The following is a 9,510-nucleotide window of genomic DNA, read 5'->3' on the forward strand; positions in this document are numbered from 1 at the left end:
AAGAACAGACCACGCTGCACTTCAATGGCTGATGTCCTTCAGAGAACCTGAAGGTCAAGTGGCATGATGGCTGGAAGAACTTCAATCGTATGACTTCACGGTGGTCCACAGAGCTGGGTCCACTCATTCCAATGCGGATGCATTATCTAGATGCCCATGTGCTGCTGGGGGCTACCACCACAAAAAAGAGATGCGTGAGAATGAGCTATGTCAAGAGGACATGGCGGCACAGCCCGCCTGTGGGATACTTAAGGTGGTTGAAACACCAGAATGGAGGCTGCAACAGGAACAGGACATGGATCTGCAGCCTGTGTTGAGATGGCTAGAAGGACAACAGAGGCCCAACTGGGGGGACGTTGCAGGATGCTCTCCAGCTACTAAATTTGGACTGTGGTCCAAATTTGACACACTGCAACTGAGCAATGGAGTGCTCCAAAGGGTATGAAAGGAGCCTGCTACTGATGAAGAAAGATGGCAGGTGGTAGTGCCAAAAGCATTAAGAGGACTAGTCCTAGTGGCTTGCCATGGGAGTACAGGGTTAGGACACTTCGGGGTGTCCAAGACACTTATCTGTCTCCGCCAACGTTTCTACTGGGGCCAGCACAGAAGAGATGTGGAGAAATTCTGCTGAGGATGTGATGTTTGCACTGCCTATAAGGGCCCTCTTGACCAATCCCATGCAAAGCTCCAGCAGCAGGCCGTAGGAGTGCCAGTGGAAAGGGTAGCGGTGGACATCATGGGGCCTTTCCCCTGCACGGAGAGAGGCAACTGCTTTGTACTTGTTGCAATGGACTATTTCACTAAATGGCCCGAAGCCTACGCACTGCCAGATCAGGAGGCAGAGACCGTAGCAGATGTTTTAATAGAGGGGATGTTTAGCAGGTTTGGTACTGCAGAGACCATTCACAGTGACCAAGGAAGGAATTTTGAATTGAGACTGTTTAATGCCCTGTGTGAACGGCTTGACATGCAAAAAACCCGTACAAATCCATTACATCCTCAAAGTGACGGGCTAGTCAAAAGATTTAACAGGACATTGGCCCAACAGCTAGCCATCCTTACAGCTGACCACCAAATAGACTGGGACACTCACCTTCCTTTTATCCTCATGGCCTATAGGTCAGCAGTACAGGATCCACGTTGTGCACCCCTGCTTTGCTTATGCTGTGATGTGAGCTTCGGACTCCTCCTGAAATGTAATTTGGGAAATCCTCTGACACACCAACTGTGCCTGCTGGACCAGAGTATGCCAAAAAGCTGCAAGATCGAATGGAAACAGTGCATGTTTTTGCTAGGGATCAATTGGAAAAGGCCAGCATGAGGCAAAAGAGGAACTATGAAGTCAAAAGTAGGGGGAGACACTTCAATACAGGCAAGTCAGTTTGGGTATACAGCCCAAGAAGGAAAAAAGGACACTGCCTAAAGCTAGACTGTCACTGGGTGGCCCATGTCTGGTTCTGGAAAGAATAGGAGAGGTGGTATAGAGGGTACAAATGCCACCTAAAGGAAAAATGGTAGCCCTACATAGAGACAGACTAGCCCCATACAGAGGTCACTCTATCCCCTCTTTTTTTAAAAAAAAACTGTCCAACCCCCGTGACACACATAACAACATAAGAAGTGGATCCCTGCCCACATCAGAGACTTCAGTGGCCCAAAATGTCCCTTCCCAAAAAATCCCACATGCAGCCACCCCACATGGACTGTACCCCCCCCCCCCCATGGGAAACGAGGGTCTTTCTTTTTGAAGGGGGGGCAGTGTAAAGTCATTACAGTTACATTACTAGGTTCATAATGTTCAGTGTTACGTTAGTTAAATAATAATGTTGTGTTTATACCTCATTATGGGAGGGGGGTGGATTTATGTGGGAGGAAGAGAGTTTTTCTTGTTGTTCATACTTCCTCTGGTAGAGTGAGAGGTGTGTGTTATGTGCAGCATGTCAAAATAGCTAGACAGCTATGAGATTGAGAAATGTAAAAGCGTGGGTTACGGCCATAACAGTAGCCCTATCTTTGTGAAGTGTTCAATAAACACTAAAAAAGTTGTATTTGAATGAGAAACGCTACTATATATATATATATATATACACATACACACACAAAGCAGCAGAGGGCAAAGAAGTGTAACTTAGTATGACATTACCAAGGCTTTAGTTATTATCTCACATGAATGAATATATAAAAGGGGGTAATGAAGTCTGAAAATCTCATACATTCAAGCAGCACTTAAATACTTCCCTTCAACAGTATGTGCTCCTGCCTTATTCAACAAATGGCGATGATATTTCCATTCCTTTTTGATGCAGCCAGTGTGAGTGTAATCAGGTTAATATGTTTGACAGCAGTGTAGCCACAGTATGTCATTATAGATATTACACCCTATCACCCACCCTCACTAAGAGCAATTTCTCACATGGCTCAAGATAGATGAGATTGCACAGCATAGGGGCGTGTACCAGTCAAATATAGTTTTTACACCGAAACACAACAGTGAGCGAGTTAAGATGTACGTTCTTACACTGATTATGCTTAATAAAGCTGAAAACGTGTCATGTAAGCACATTAAACAGTTTTCTTTTATCGGGGTAAGGTCATAATCGGTGTAAGCGTAAACCGATCTGCACACATAGATTTTGGACCACTACCCCAATTTCGCATTGCATGTATACACCATTCTTACCGACTAATTCAGTGTGCAGTGCACATGGTTGTGCACATGACTGTTTACATTTTGATGTCAAAAACAGAGAATAACCTGATGATTTCAAATCTCATGTACAGAAAGGCAGCTTTCTTTAGTTGTCTGATTTTTTTGAATGAGCTGATTTTTGGTAGTTATCAGAGTTGGTGTGCATTATGCACTCAATTGGGTGTCTATGTGTATGTATTTAGATATGACTGAAGTCTGTACGGTATGCATTTACAGTGTTGTTTCATTGTATTTTTAACATCTGTAGGTTATTGAAATCTGTGATTGTGGTTGGATGTACAGAGAAAGAAAGAGAGAGCGTGTGTGAGAAGGAATCTGTGGAAAGGAGTCATTCACCTAGACTTACATAAGCCCTGGCTCTATATTTAGACAACGTGACTTCACATTTCTGCACCAGAGTGATCGACCACATTGATATGCGTGTGGGCCTCAATGTTCCTCATGCACAAACTGCAGTCAGAACGCTTCTGCTTTGCTGTATCTAACTAATACTGTTTTGCTGTATGTAAATATAGATCAGAATACCGCTACTCTGTTGTATGTTACAGTTTATCAGATGTAACAAAGTTCAATGGAAAGGAGGCGAGAACCGGCTTGACAATATAAATAATAGTTTAATAATAAACTTAAACAAAAAGACACAAACAAACATGCCCGTAACTCTCTCTCTCCCAAACTGCCGCCTCCGGTTGCCTTTAACCCTCTCAAGGGCTTAATTAGCCTGATTAGGCTGATTAGCCTGATCCTCCCTGCCACACTCCTCCCTCCTTCAGGCCAGGGAGCCCCTGGCATGACGTACATCCCCCCCTTCTTTCTGGGGGGAGGGGGGGGCATGCCCTTCCGGCCCCGCCTGCCGGCAGGTCATCCCCGCCTGTTCGGACCTGGGAGGGTTACAAGGGGAGGGAAAAAACAACAACAAAAAAAAAAAACGAGAGGGAAAGGTCAACACGGAGCGACAGCGGGAGAGAGAGAGGAGAGAGAGAGAAAAAAAAGTACTCGCCGGTTCTCCGATACAGCATAGCCTGGTCCTCGGCCACTCCTCCACCCTCTAGTGGACGACAGCCGTGCCTCCCCAGGTGGATCGTAGGCAGTCCTCCAGCCCCTGGCAGAGGGAATGCCCTGCCGTGTTTTCGGTGGATGGTAGGGGTCTCCCCCGCCCCTGGAAGTGGTTCTCCCGCTCCAGGCTGTCCCCTCCCCACTTGTGGTTGGTGGTCCTCTCTTGACCCTGCCGTGTTTTAGCGGCCGGTAGGGGTCTTCTCCACCCCTGGCAGTGGCCCTGACCACTCCAGGTGGTTGGCTAGGAGCCCCTCCTCCCCTCGCGGTTGGTGGCCATTCCTCCGTTCTCAGGTGGCCGGGCTCCTCCATCCCCCGGCGGATGGCCGCAGCTGCTCCATTGGGGTGGATGGTAGGGGCGAGGACTCTACTACGGCGCATCTCTCCTCCTTCCCAAGTTTCGGCACCGGTGTAACAAAGTTCAATGGAAAGGAGGAGGTGAGAACCGGCTTGACAGAATAAATAATAGTTTAATAATAAACTTAAACAAAAAGACAAAAATATAAACACATGCAGGGCAGCTGCCCGTAACTCTGTCCCGAACTGCTGCCTCTGGTTGCCTTTATTCCTCTCGAGGGCTTAATTAGCTTGATTAGGGGCCGGGTGTGCAGCATCATGACCCGGCCCCGCCCTCCTCCCTGCCAGATCAGACTAATACAGTTTTGCTGTATATTAATATGTACAAGACTCCTGATGCTTTGCTGACTGTGATGTCACTCTGCTATATGTTAATTTATTATATAGTACTGTTCACACTGCTGCATGTTAATGTTTACCAGACTGTATGTTGTATACAGTATGTACAGCTGTTTGATGGTCTGTGTCAGACTGCTGCTGCACTCTGTATGCGACTCCTGCTGCCATGTTGTATGTGAGTTTCTTTTGATTAAGTGTAAGTGTGGAATAGGTATGTAACATTTACTCATTTAACAGATGCTTTTATCCACAAAATGAGGAAGGGTACAAGATAAGCAATTCATTTTAAGGAGACAGTAACCTGAAAATTGCTGCAATGCAAAGTTTCAGTTGTATTAGAAAAGTATGAATCACAATTTTTTTTTTTTTTTTAGAGTGTTGGGTTAAGTGCTCACGGGAAAGTTGTGTCTTTAAAGGGGACATGAAATGGAGAATCAAATTTTCCTTGATATTTAGACATAAGAGGTAACTGTACTATAAAACATAGTGTTCATTTCAGAAGTCAAAATTTCTTCCCCAGTCTAAAATGTAAGTAAACCATTTCATTCATGATAATTTATGGTGCTGAAAGTTAACAGTTGTGCTTGAGATGAACAGTTTAATATATTCAGATGCAATGTGTTGGATGTGCGTTATGTGAAAACCCTGATATTTAGTTTTATAATGTTGAGGGGCTTGTTCATTCTCTTCCGACTGAGTTTGCTGAATTTGAGGGGCTGCATGATGTTAGCTAATCAGAACAGTGGACATTTACTGTATGTTGGAGTTTTAAGGAGGCGCTTAGGCCAAAACCAAGCGTTTCAGACAGAGGGCCAAAAACGGTGGAAAATTATCATATATTACTAAATTGTGATTTGGTGCAAAAAGACTTTTATAACATTATCATTGGACCTCAGGGAAGATAATAAAATGATAAAAAATAGCACTTCATGGCCCCTGTTTTGAAGACAGAGAGGGAGTTTGCTTCACGAATGGAGTTGGGAAGGTCGTTCCACCATTGAGGTACAGTAAAGCTGAAAGTCTGGGAAAGTGATCTAGTGCCTATTTGTGTTGGTACCACAAGGTGCTGCTCATTTGCAAACCACAGGCTTCTTGTGGGAACGTAGCTCTGCAGGAATGATTTTAGGGAAGCTGGCACAGACCAAGTGACTGTTTTGTATGCCAGCATCTGAGCCTTGAACTTGATACGTGCAGCAACTTCCAGCTAGTATAGAGAGACAAGGTGAGGTGTAACGTGCTCTCTTGGGTTTGCTGAAGACCAGACGTGCTGCTGCATTCTGGATAATTTGCAGAGGCCTAATTGTGCATGCAGGAAGCCCGGCTAAAAGAGCATTACATTAATCCAGTCTAGATATGACAAGAGACTGAACAAGGAGTTGTGTGTAAGCAGTTGTATCACACATGGTTATGGCATCTCCAGTCACTCCAACCGCGGTTTGCAGATACACAGTTCAGAAACAGTGGTGCACACCTAATAAGCTTATTGGAAGCTGAAGGAAGAACAGAGACACGCATTCTGAGCATTGTTTCAATGAACTGGCCAGTGAGTCTTTACATAATGACAAAATATCATGCATTATATTTTGATTATGCCCTCTTTTGTACTTATTGTAACAGACTACATTATAACAGCCTATAATAATGACATGCAATGCAGCAGCCAAAGACGTATAACATATACTGTAAGTACATACTATAAATGTACATGTCTATGTGCCCCCCCCCCCCCGCCTGAGTATTCGATGAGTACTCGAGTAATTACTTCAAGTACTCGAGTACACAAAATGACCAAAATGCCCATCCCTAATAAATAGTATTTTTAGTTGTAAATGTAAACATAGAAAAATATTATAGTATAGGTTGCTTGTTAATAGTATAAGGTAATCGGTGCAAGTACCTTTAACATATGACTTTACTGGAACTAGTGTTGGGGATTTTAATTCATATAGTGACGTATGGTGTCTTTTGAATCCATTTACCAAAAAGATTAATTCAGATTAACTCACTGACTCCACTGACCATTTCTGCAAATTATGACTTTTCACTAGTAGATGGCAACAAATGAGCCTCTTTCACAATATGAATGAGTCACTCACGACCAAAACAAGTTTAATTATCCTTTATTAAAATGTGTGTGTCAATAATTCTTCTAAGATACTTCAGCATCATCATGCCTTGACCTAGTAAGCGCTTATTTGATTGATTGGTTTGACAGAACTTTTGTGAGTAAACACATACACACCAGTCAGCCTACCCCGAGTCATGTTCACATTGACCCCTTTTATACTTGGTGTTAAGATGTGTTTCAGTTGATCCGGTCACAAGTGGTCAGCATTAAATACAGGTGTAAACTGGGTGCAAAACTTTTTGTGATCGGAGTAACTTTGCCAGTTACTAGTGGCTTTAAAAGGAAATAACTGTCTGACCTGAAAAGCGAATACGAGAACTATACGGATCCTCTTCAGTATGTCTGATATCAACATGCATTGACACAGATAACAAGCACACACATCTGAAGCTCAGGTTAATACAGGTAACTCTACTAAAAGAATGGATAATTCTGCTCGAAATGTTGTGTTTGTGCTTTGCATTTAAACTGCATCTGGGAGAAACAGTGCACCAGTTTTGTTCGCGCTTTATTTGTCTTTTATGACTTTTTTTGTGTTTTATTAGCAGAGCACACTGACATAGTGATTAATGTATGTCATCATGAAATCAGAGACCCTCCCCTCGAAATCAGAACACAAGTGATCATAAGTGATGCATTTAAGCAACCAGGTGTAAACAGCGATGTGTCTTGCCTGACCACATGTGATCTAATCACTTGAGACACATCTTAATACCAGGTGTAAACAGGGTCCAGGTTCCTGGTTTTTACAACAAGAGGTTTAAAATTATCACTGGATTTGCCATAGTTTGGCAGGTTAGTGACATCAAATCTTGCATTTGATATGAGATATTCAGTTTCGTTTGAGACACATAATAGCAAGTAAAGTGGATATCCAGCTTTGTTTTCTTAGTTATGTCTGTGAAATAGTTTGTACTGAGGTATTCTGTGCTGACTCTCTATACTTTTTTTGTTATTTGTCCATGTGTTTTCTGTGTAACCACATGCAGAAACATCCGTGCCATAATTTAAATAAATTATTTCCCATTTTTGTATTATTATGGTTTAATTAATCTCAGGTAGCACCGCCCCTAAACGTAATGACAAAACCAACCACAAAACCGACTATGATTTATCGCTTTACATGTAAGTTATATGGCTCTTCCTGTCTAAATGGTCAGTTCTTGGCCAATTTAAGCTGCAATATAGTCCAGATCTGTGCCGTTTCAGTCAAAGGTCTGGCTTTCCAAGACTACAGTACATATATACTACTAACACACTCAAAACTCAAATACATAGATCGGTCTTGGCCCCCATAATTTAAGACGTCCACCACATGTCACTGTGTACCAGTTGTGGTCTTTTGTAAAAAGAGAATAGAAGTTGTTGAGAAATGTCTTCTCTCAGATTGCAAATCCTCTTTGTTGATATAAGATCAAATATTGATTGTTTATCATAGTGCATTTGTTGAAGTTCCCAATTTTCTCTGCAAAGTTTTATCTAGAAAATATTTTTGTGGATGTACAGTAATTGTGTCCGTTACTTTTAAAATGATATTTTGTGTGTATGTTTATTTGCGGGTGTGCTTTGCATTTATATTTGCGTGTTTATGTGTTTTTAGCCATACTGAACTTCATGCCCACCGGGTCCATTAAGGTGGTGTCAAATGTGTAAAGACATGCTTCCTGCTGCTATATGATAACCCCTGCAGCTGTGCATGGAGCTCCTCTTCTGATCTGACTTTCAGCTCTCTCAAACCAGCCCATACTATTCCCCTTCTGCACTCCCATTTAATGTCACACAGTCATAAATGCATAGTGTGAGGCTCTGTGTTGAACAGCAGATTGTGATTAAATCATTTCCTATCTATAGGATGCTTGGTCAAATATCCCAACAGCCTTTAATATTAATATGCAATGAGATTAGACATACAGCAACTAAAGCCCATTTTAATGTTTCAAGATGGTATTCTAGCTAATCCATTACAGTCTAAATTGAGCACTGGTGAGTTAATATGGGCATGCCAGTGTTACAAAGCCTTATATTTCAAAATTATATCTTTAACTTTAAAACTCCTAGTGCATATGGTATGCTCTGGTAGGACCACAGGATACCAGCGGCCAACAATCTTGACTTTACTTGACTTAGCATGCAAATCTTAGTCCCTCACCAATTAAATGCCCTCTATTTGTCTCTAAAGCTTTGATTTTATGTTTCATTTAAAGTGGATCCTTTGGGAGGCTAGTATTAAGACAGTATGTAACAATATGTCAGCTTGAGTGAGTTGGAGGAGTCCTGGTGGTCTCATTCAGTACCAGTTTTTATTGGGATCAAGTGCATCAGACCGCATCTGCTCATTGACCCAGACAGATAATGAAAGGTAATGAAAGTCTGTTTATATAGCTTTGTGCTTTAAAGAGAGGGCTGACTTGTTGCCTCAAGGCAGTGTGATTCATGAGAATACCTGCATGCATGTGTGTGATTCTGCATCCATAGATACACAGTTGTTATGTTTACATGGAACACAGTATTATTATTATTTTGACTCTTGGTTTTATTCTAAATAAGACATTAACCTTGCTAGGCTGTTTACACACAATGCTTAAAATAACTATTCCATTTATATCATTGTTTTAAGAACTGAAATGTATCCAAATGCTGAAAGGTAGAAAAGGAATTAGGTTGTTTAATATTCTAATAGAGAGTCATACGGTGTGTATCATTCAGCTCTGTATCAATCAGTTCAGTAGTCAGGGCACTGATCAGGGAGTCAGCCATTACTAGGGCTGTCTTAATCGCAAAATCAGGCCAGTGCACTGAAACGTTCGCTCCTTAAAACTTCCCAGAATTCCCTGTAAAAACCAGAGCACATCGTTGCTTACTATGTTCACTATGTTATTTCTTTGCCATTTATCTTTCATAATAACAATGTACATTTGAATAT

Source organism: Myxocyprinus asiaticus, chromosome 14 (genome assembly GCF_019703515.2).
Source record: "Myxocyprinus asiaticus isolate MX2 ecotype Aquarium Trade chromosome 14, UBuf_Myxa_2, whole genome shotgun sequence".
NCBI lineage: Eukaryota > Metazoa > Chordata > Actinopteri > Cypriniformes > Catostomidae > Myxocyprinus > Myxocyprinus asiaticus.